A 9,945-nucleotide genomic window follows, 5' to 3' on the forward strand; every position below is an offset into this window, starting at 1 on the left:
TCTGTGTCTGCATTCAGCTTTTATTGCATTCCTGTTATCACGTTTAATTTTCATAATTCATATGCATTGTTCTTTAAAACTAAAAAAAATAAAAAAATAAAAAATTGAAAAAAAACGAAAATCAAAAAAATTCACGTTTATTTTTGCATATAGGTTGAGTCGGAACGGTAGATTTCCGTGATGAAATTGCACTTTAACTTGTCATTTTTTACTTGAGCCTTGCACTTTATTGACAGTTATTAGCTGAGTCTTGCGCATATCTACGAGTTTTTGTTCAAATTTAGCTGACTGTTTAGACTTGACCTGATAAATTGCAACCTACTCTATAAATTCTGAGATTTAGAGCCTTATAACTGGTGACATTCATGACCGGTTTACATAGGAATTGAGAGTAGTACTCCTTGCATAACATGTTTATTACTTTTGCACATTTATGAAATTCGATTTCTTGTGAAATGCATACATTCGGGTTTGTGGTCGGTGTCACATGCAGGGAGGTTCTTGCAAATTTTCCCTTTTCTTACATTTTTCACCCATTTAGCTCCACTTAAGCCAAATTTAGCCTTTTTGACCCATTAGCTACATCCAAAACTGAGCCTGCCTAGTCGAGCTAGTTTAGTTTGTCTTTTGTGGTATATTTTTCCATCTGCGGTTTGGCCCGTGTGTATTTTCATTGGAGTTGGTGGAGGATGAAAGAAAGGAAGAAATGAAAAAAAATCGAAAAATAAAGAAAAAGAAAAACGTGAAGAATAAAAAGAAAAAAAAGCAAAAAAAATCAAAAATCACGTTCACAGGAAGAAACCAGAGGAAGAAAAGTTTGGAAATTTTGAGCTAGTTTGATTTTTGAGACCGTCTGTGCTTAGTTTATTCTTGTGACGGTCTCACTCCTCTGTTTTATCTACATCTTTTTGAGGAGATAGTGTTTTGGGTAGTGAGTTGTGTGCCAATGAAGGGCACTTGTACTTTATTTTACAGTCGGTTGAGATTCGGACGGTCTTATATGGTATTGTTTAGGAACTAGCTTGACGCTTTGCCTTCACATTTCCATAATTTATTTTGCCTTTTCACACCTGTAACCTCACTTTTCCATATCATTTGTAAGCCCTCGGCTGTGACGGACATTGTTGGTTGGAATATAAGTGTAGTATTTGAATCGTCTATCCTTTTTGTTTGCATTTAGTTTACTCGAGGACGAGTAAAGGTTTGGTTTGGGGAGATTTTATACGTGCATTTTATATAGTCCTTGTAGGCCTTTTTATGCACGTATTTCTATGCTATTATCGTAGTTTATGCTACGAAACGCCCCGAATATGCTACTTTGGTTTGTTTTGTCTTATTTACAGGAATGAACCAGAAAGTAGTGAAATCAAGCCTTTTACTGTCCTTTTAGCATGCATTTGGAGGAAGAGTTAATTTGGAGCGGGAATGTAGCTATTTTGAGATGCGCAAAGAAGAAAGATAGCTAGGCGAGCAAAGGAAGAACTTCAAATTGCTAGTGCCTAGTTTGAAGAGCCATATCTCGAGTTATACAACTGATATTTAGGTAATTCCAACTGGAGATGGAATCTTGTCCTCTTAGAGTTCCAACGCCACCGGAATCGCCCTGTTTGCCCAAGTAACAAAGAAATGGCAGCCATTTGAATTTCAGTGCGCAAAGCAGGAAATTGTGCGCTGGAAAGTCACTCGATCGAGTACAATTATGTTCGATCGAGTCCTTTTTCTACTCGATCGTGTAGTTGCATTTTAGGATTTACTCGATCGAGTAGATTTTCTATTCGATCGAGTGGTTTGAGCTTTATTTTACTCGATCAAGTTGTTTTAAACTACTCGATCGAGTGGTTTCTCTTATGGGCTCGGGCTTTTAGCTTTAATCCGTCATTAAGTTAAATAAAATCCTAATTTTCTTGTAAATAGGAAGGGGAGACGTCATTTGTAACTCTACACACATCACACGTTACTTTTTCCTCTGGTTACTGTTGAATACTATTTCCTTTCCTATTTTCCGGATCCTTTTCTCCTGTAACTTTCTTCCTTTCCCTTTTTTCTTTAATTTAATTAATGCTTATTGTTTTTCTTCCCTTTATTCTTGTTCTTTCTTTATTTATGTCTAGCTAATTCTCTCTACTAGGATTAGGTGATTCAATGGACTAATGTTAAATTTCTAATTAGGTTTATAGGTTGTCGTTGTTGTTTTAGTCTATGTTGTTAATCGCTGCTATAATTGTATCCTGCTAGTTGAATCGATGCAATTAGCCTTTTAATTTTGGTAAGCCTTGACCTAGACCGAAAGGTTGGAAGGGGTGAGACCCGCAGTGGACAATAGGATGCTTTAGTGAGGGCGAAAGTTAAGCTAATGGCATTTTAGGGCGAATTGAGACCGAAAGAAGATATTCATTGCCCCTTAGATCGACACATCGATCGATCTGTGACCTTAATCTGCGATTGATCGACGTTCATTGATGACCAAATCCTAGTCCTCCCCCTTGCTTGTTAATTCCTCTCATTTCTATTTCTCTTGCTTTATCTTATTTAGTTTAGTCAAACAACTCAAAACCCCCAACTTGTGACATAGACAGACCGAATAGACAAGTAGATAGTGACCGCCTCCCTGTGGAGATCGACCTTACTTACCGCTGACTTCTGTTAGTAGTAGCTAGGTATTTATTTTTGATACATAACGACCGTATCAACTACCCGGGTCTGACTATTTGGGAGGTAACTTATTCTGAACTAGGGCCGTCCCTACCTCGGTGAAAGCTACCGTCTCATGATCGTTAATGTGCCTCTTACGTGATAAAATTTATTTCATAAATTTAAGGTAAGAGGGTACATGTGTCAGAAATTCGGCGAACGGAACGGTAACTTCGAAGCTTTTCAGGAGTTCGGCAAATTTACCGAACTGTTGATTAGCCTTTGTGTTCTGCAGACGCCTCGGGAAGGGTACCGTGATGGGTATCTCGAGCTCATTGTTCCTCTCCTCTAACGTATCAGCTGGATCAAGCTCTACATCCTTCAATCGAGACTTCTTACCTCTCGAACGAGGTCTTTCAGGCGATATTTCACTCAATCGAGCACTAGCAGGCTCTCAATTGAGGTCTTCTTTATCAGCATTACTCGATCGAGCAAAAATATCACTCGATCGAGTAGAATCCTCAATAAAATCACTCGATCGAGCTGTTTGTTTTACCGCTTCTCAGATTGATTAAATTCACCGTCTCGTGTGGATTCTTATCAGCTTGTGATGGTAAATGACCATGCTTCCTCGTGGATTGGTTCGCGGCTAACTGGGCAACTTGAGTTTCAAGTGACTTGATGGATGCATCTTTCTGTTGGTCACTTAGTTGCCATTGCTTTGTTAAAGACTGCATCATCGTCTTCAACTCAGATAACTCGCTCACCCCACCCGAGGATGAAGCACCGTGATTAGGTGTAGGAAAGGAAGGAGGCTTCTGAAGGCCTTGTTGAGCCTTATGAGGAGGGACATATGGCTACTGCTGTTGCGGAGGAGGGGTAGGATTGAGCACATTTTGACTTGTCCACCTCAAATTGGGATGGACCGCCCCTTGGTTATTATAATAAGAACCCCCTCATTGCCTGTATTATTGAAAAGCAAGGACCTGTTCCTTCTCTGTAAGACAGCCAATAGCAGTATGACCGTCGTTGCTCCCACACCTCTCATATGTGATGGTCTCCCCTCTAGTAAGCAAATGGATCGTCTAAGGCTCCCCAGCAGAATGCATCACCAATTTATCAAAACGAGCATTCATGGCTTCCAGCTGAGCCACGACTGCCTTATCAACCGCATGAACTGTTCGAATACCATCCCTCGGGTTCCCATACTCAGCACAATGGGTCGTCATCTCCTCAATAATCGCCCATCCCTTATCATCATCAGTATTCTTTTGGAATCTTCCGTTGGATGAGGCATCAAGTATGGCTCTGTGGTCATCGTACAACCCATTGTAGAACTGATTGGACAGAAACCACGGATCAAAACCATGGTGAGGAATAGACTTCACCAACCTCTTGAACCGGCACCAAGCTTCATAGAACGTTTCATCCGGTGCCTGCTTGAAACTAGTGATCTTAGCCCTCAGCTGATTAGTGCGCTGTAGACGGAAATATCTATTATAAAAACCAAGAGCAAGACCTCCATATGCTTCCTCGGGTCCTCACCTGCCACACCTCTAAAGAGATTTCTCTCCACCAGATTGATATAGGACGGACGGATGTCAAAAGTATTCCCATCCTCAGTCTGGAGATTGAAACCCTTAGGAATAGATGATGCTTTAGGCTTCGAATGACTTGAAATATTCGGCATCTTTACTAGTTGGTTTACAGAACTGGGATTATCTTCTACTAAAGATTGATCTTCTGTAAATAGGAAATGATGAAGTTCGGGTTCGAAAGTACTCAAGGCTTCCTTTCGTGATTCTCTTTGCAGACGGAGTCTATGCCTGAACAGTCTCTCTGGCTCAGAATCAGCTGAAACTAACTCCAACCTGTTTGACCTGGGCATACACAGCACTGAAACAAAATAAATAAGAACTGTCTCAAGGAATAATAATTCCTTGAGACGGATAAAATAAACGAAACAGAAACAGATAGGGCAATTGCCTCCCCGGCAACGGCGCCAAAATTTGACTGGGCAGTCGTATACCTATCAAAAATAACTAACTAAACTAACTATATAGCCAGGAAAGTCAGGTCGATCTCCTCAGGGAAGCAAGATATCTGTAAAGAGTCCGTCTATTTGGTCACAAAATGGGGGGTTTGTAAATTGATTTTCTAAACTAAAGGTGTAAAGGAAAGAGAAGCAAGGAAAGAGCAGTAAAGGCAGAAAGTAGAGATAAACTATCAATAAAGAAGGGACATGTCAGGATTTCGGTTCACTACGGTAGTCCGGTGACTCAACTGCGAATAGTCTCGATAAATTACTGTGAGACGGATATGGAAAGGTCCTTCCGGTCCACTTTCTATCCTAGATTTCCACTAACTTAACTTTCGTCCACGTCAGGGTAGTCTACTGTTCAAAGCAGGTCTATTTAGTCCAATCTTCCGATCCAGGATTAAATTTAACCAGATTAAAAGGTGACTCAGAAGCGTGCACTCAACTAAGTCGTAAATACAGTTATATTGCCATGGGGACAGAATCTTACAAATAATTCATCTAACCTACTCACTACATCGTCACATTTCTACCGTAGATCCCCTAATCCCAACATGAAATGATTTAGCTACTCATGCTATTAATATTATCAAAACTAATAACAATGAAATAACTAACATTAAACATAATGAAATAATAATGAAATTGCATAAATAAAGATTAGGGCAGGAATTAAAAAGGAACGAAACAAGTAATTAAAGCAAATGATTGAAAGATTACTATTAAAATAGAGTAAGAGATTGCAATCGCAAGAATCCGGCGTAAAGAACAACTAAATCCGAGCGAGAAAATCCGGAAGCAAAAGTTACGAAGAGAGAGGAAAAAGCAACGTAGTCTTTTTGCAGTGAAAGATGAATAAAAGATAATCAGATTATTAGATGCCTAGTGACCTAATTAATGTACGTTTAAATAGAAAAATGCTATGTCCAATAACTAAAAACAAGTTCACGGACTAATTAAAGCCCATGGAAGACAAAACCACTCGATCGAGCAGTCTGAAACAGCTCAATCGAGTACTTCTCCAGGCAATCTACTCGATCGAGTAGAAATAGTACTCGAACAAGTAACACCCAATTCCAGCATTGTCGATCGAGTAAAACAAACTACTCGATCGACCAACTCAGCCACAAAAACCACTCGATCGACCAATAAAAGGGCTCGATCAAGTGTTCTTCCTCTGAAACAGCTTCAACTCGTAGCCGACTACTTCGTAGACCGTTCCTTCATGCATCCCAATGCAAGATCTCGCTCCAAAAAATCCCGTCTCCTCGAAATGCATGCAAAGTAGGACAAAAATGGTACGATTACACTACTTTCACGTTCATTTCTACAAAACGGACGAAACGAACCAAAGTAGACAATTCGGGGCATAATGCGATATAAACAGTACAAAAGTACAATGAAATACGTGCTAAAATAGCTTAAAAAGACTATACAAAATGCACATATCAGGTACCCTGGAATCCCGAAAAACCATATATTATACACTTCAATATGAGCCGTTCAGGAGGTCGTACCGGACCCTGTTTCTTTTTCTATCGGTTTTTTTATCACGCGTCCGAGGTCATTTCAGGAGTTAACCTATTCGATTTCAGCCTCGGATAACGAGTATTAATACATTTTTCCCGATTATCCGAGGTTCGACGAATGCTGGTTTATGGCATACCGGCACCCCCAAATGTCATCCGTTGCTACTCAAATTTTGCGTGGTCGCTTTATCTAACCCGTGAAACTTTCTGCGCGATTTCCGGAGAATTTTGATCCGGTACCCTGGAATCTCAAAAAACCGTGTATTATACATTTCAATTTGAGCCGTTCGGGAGGTCGTACCGGACCCTGTTTCTTTTTCTCCCGGTTTTTCTATCACGCGTCCGAGGTCATTTCAGGAGTTAACCTATTCGATTTAAGCCTCGGATAACGAGTATTAATACATTTTTCCCGATTATCCGAGGTTCGACGAATGCTGGTTTATGGCATACCGGCACCCCCAAATGTCTTCCGTTGCTACTCAAATTTTGCGTGGTCGCTTTATCTAACCCGAGAAACTTTCTGCGCGATTTCTGGAGAATTTTGTTCCGTAGACGGAATCCCAAAAAACCGTATATTAAACATTTCAATTTGAGCCGTTCGGGAGGTCGTACCGGACCCTGTTTCTTTTTCTCCCGGTTTTTCTATCACGCGTCCGAGGTCATTTCAGGAGTTAACCTATTCGATTTCAGCCTCGGATAATGAACATTAATGCATTTTTCACGATTATCCGAGGTTCGACGAATGTTGGTTTATGGCATACCGGCACCCTCAAATGTCTTCCGTTGCTACTCAAATTTTGCGTGGCCGCTTTATCTGACCCGAGGAACTTAATGCGCGATTTCCGAAGAATTTTATTTCGGTACCCTGGAATCCCGAAAAACTGTGTATTTATACACTTCAATTTGAGCCGTTCGGGAGGTCGTAACGGACCCTGTTTCTTTTTCTCTCGGTTTTTTTATCACGCGTCCGAGGTCATTTTAGGAGTTAACCTATTCGATTTTAGCCTCGGATAATGAGTATTAATACGATTTTCACGATTATCCGAGGTTCGACGAATGTTGGTTTATGGCCTACCGGCACCCCCAAATGTCTTCTGTTGCTACTCAAATTTGGCGTGGCCGCTTTATCTGACCCGAGGAACTTTATGCGTTATTTCCGAAGAATTTTATTCCGGTACCCTAGAATCCCGAAAAACTGTGTATTTATACACTTCAATTTGAGCCGTTTGGGAGGTCGTACCAGACCCTGTTTCTTTTTCTCCCGGTTTTTCTATCACGCGTTCGAGGTCATCTCAGGAGTTAACCTATTCGATTTCAGCCTCAGATAACGAGTATTAATACATTTTTCAGGATTATCCGAGGTTCGACGAATGCTGTTTTATGGCATACCGGCACCCCTAAATGTGTTACCTTGCTACTCAAATTTTGAGTGGCCGCTTTTCCTGAACCGAGGAACTTTTTACGCGATTTTCGTAGAATTTTGTTTCGGTAACCTGGAATCCCGAAAAACCGTGTATTATATACACTTCAATTTGAGCCGTTCGGGAGGTCGTACCGGACCCTGTTTCATTTTCACAAGGTTTTTTTATCACGCGTCCGAGGTCAATTCAGGAGTTACATTTTTCCCGATTATCCGAGGTTCGACGAATGCTGAATTGTGGCATACCGGCACCCCCAAATGTCTTCCGATGCTACTCAAATTTTGCGTGGTCGCTTTATCTAACCCGAGAAACTTTCTGCGCGATTTCTGGAGAATTTTGTTCCAGTACTCTGGAATCCCAAAAAACCGTATATTAAACATTTCAATTTGAGCCGTTCGGGAGGTAAATCAGGACCTGTTTCTTTTTCTCCCGGTTTTTCTATCACGCGTCTGAGGTCATTTCAGGAGTTAACCTATTCGATTTCAGCCTCGGATAATGAGCATTAATGCATTTTTCACGATTATCCGAGGTTCGACGAATGTTGGTTTATGGCATACCGGCACCCTCAAATGTCTTCCGTTGCTACTCAAATTTTGCGTGGCCGCTTTATCTGACCCGAGGAACTTAATGCGCGATTTCCGAAGAATTTTATTTCGGTACCCTCGAATCCCGAAAAACTGTGTATTTATACACTTCAATTTGAGCCGTTCGGGAGGTCGTACCGGACCCTATTTCTTTTTCTCCCGGTTTTTCTATCACGCGTTCGAGGTCATCTCAGGAGTTAACCTATTCGATTTCAGCCTCAGATAACGAGTATTAATACATTTTTCAGGATTATCCGAGGTTCGACGAATGCTGTTTTATGGAATACCGGCACCCCTAAATGTGTTACGTTGCTACTCAAATTTTGTGTGGCCGCTTTTTCTGACCCGAGGAACTTTTTACGCGATTTTCGTAGAATTTTGTTTCGGTAACCTGGAATCCCGAAAAACCGTGTATTATATACACTTCAATTTGAGCCGTTCGGGAGGTCATACCGGGCCCTGTTTCTTTTTCTCCCGGTTTTTTTATCACGCGTCCGAGTACATTTCAGGAGTTAACCTATTTGATTTCAGCCTCGGATAATGAGTATTAATACATTTTTCACGATTATCCGAGGTTCGACGAATGTTGGTTTATGGCATACCGGCACCCCCAAATGTCTTCCGTAGCTACTCAAATTTTGCGTTGCCGCTTTATCTGACCCGAGGAACTTTCTGCGCGATTTCGGAGAATCTTTTCCGGTACTGGAATCTCAAAAATCCGTGTATTATACATTTCAATTTGAGCCGTTCGGGAGGTCGTACCGGACCCTGTTTCTTTTTCTCCCGGTTTTTCCATCACGCGTCCGAGGTCATTTCAAGAGTTAACCTATTCGATTTAAGCCTCGGATAACGAGTATTAATACATTTTTCACGATTATCCGAGTTCGACGAATGCTGTTTTATGGCATACCGGCACTCCTAAATGTCTTCCGTTGCTACTCAAATTTTACGTGGACTCTTTATCTGACTCGAGGAACGTTTTGCGCGATTTTCGGAGAATTTTGTACCCGTACCCTGGAATCCCGAAAAACCTTGTATTATACACTTCAATTTGGCCGTTCGGGAGGTCGTACCGGACCCTGTTTCTTTTTCACCGGGTTTTTTTATCACGCGTCCGAGTTCATTTCAGGAGTTAACCTATTCGACTTCAGCCTCGGATAACGAGTACTAATACATTTTTCCCGATTATACGAGGTTCGACGAATGCTGGTTTATGGCATACCGGCACCCCCAAATGTCTTCCGTTGCTACTCAAATTTTGCGTGGTCGCTTTATCTAACCCGAAAAACTTTCTGCGCGATTTCTGGAGAATTTTGTTCCAGTACCTTGGAATCCCAAAAAACCGTATATTAAACATTTCAATTTGAGCCGTTCGGGAGGTCGTACCGGACCCTGTTTCTTTTTCTCCCGGTTTTTCTATCACGCGTCCGAGGTCATTTCAGGAGTTAACCTATTCGATTTCAGCCTCGGATAATGAGCATTAATGCATTTTTCACGATTATCCGAGGTTCGACGAATGTTGGTTTATGGCCTACCGGAACCCCAAATGTCTTCTGTTGCTACTCAAATTTTGCGTGGCCGCTTTATCTGACCCGAGGAACTTTATGCGTGATTTCCGAAGAATTTTATTCCGGTACCCTGGAATCCCGAAAAACTGTGTATTTAAACACTTCAATTTGAGCCGTTCGGGAGGTCGTACCAGACCCTGTTTCTTTTTCTCCCGGTTTTTCTATCACGCGTTC

The 9,945-nt window shown here is 41.3% G+C and overlaps 1 non-coding gene across 1 annotated transcript; it reads left to right on the forward strand.

Moving 5' to 3' along the window:
• The first annotated feature begins 3,993 nt into the window (after nt 1-3,993).
• LOC141603461 (small nucleolar RNA R71) lies at nt 3,994-4,099 on the forward strand. The gene has a single exon (XR_012525336.1). It is a non-coding gene; the product is annotated as a small nucleolar RNA R71 (small nucleolar RNA).
• Nucleotides 4,100-9,945: the final 5,846 nt, after the last annotated feature.

This window comes from Silene latifolia, chromosome 9, assembly GCF_048544455.1.
Source record: "Silene latifolia isolate original U9 population chromosome 9, ASM4854445v1, whole genome shotgun sequence".
NCBI classification, from domain to species: domain Eukaryota; kingdom Viridiplantae; phylum Streptophyta; class Magnoliopsida; order Caryophyllales; family Caryophyllaceae; genus Silene; species Silene latifolia.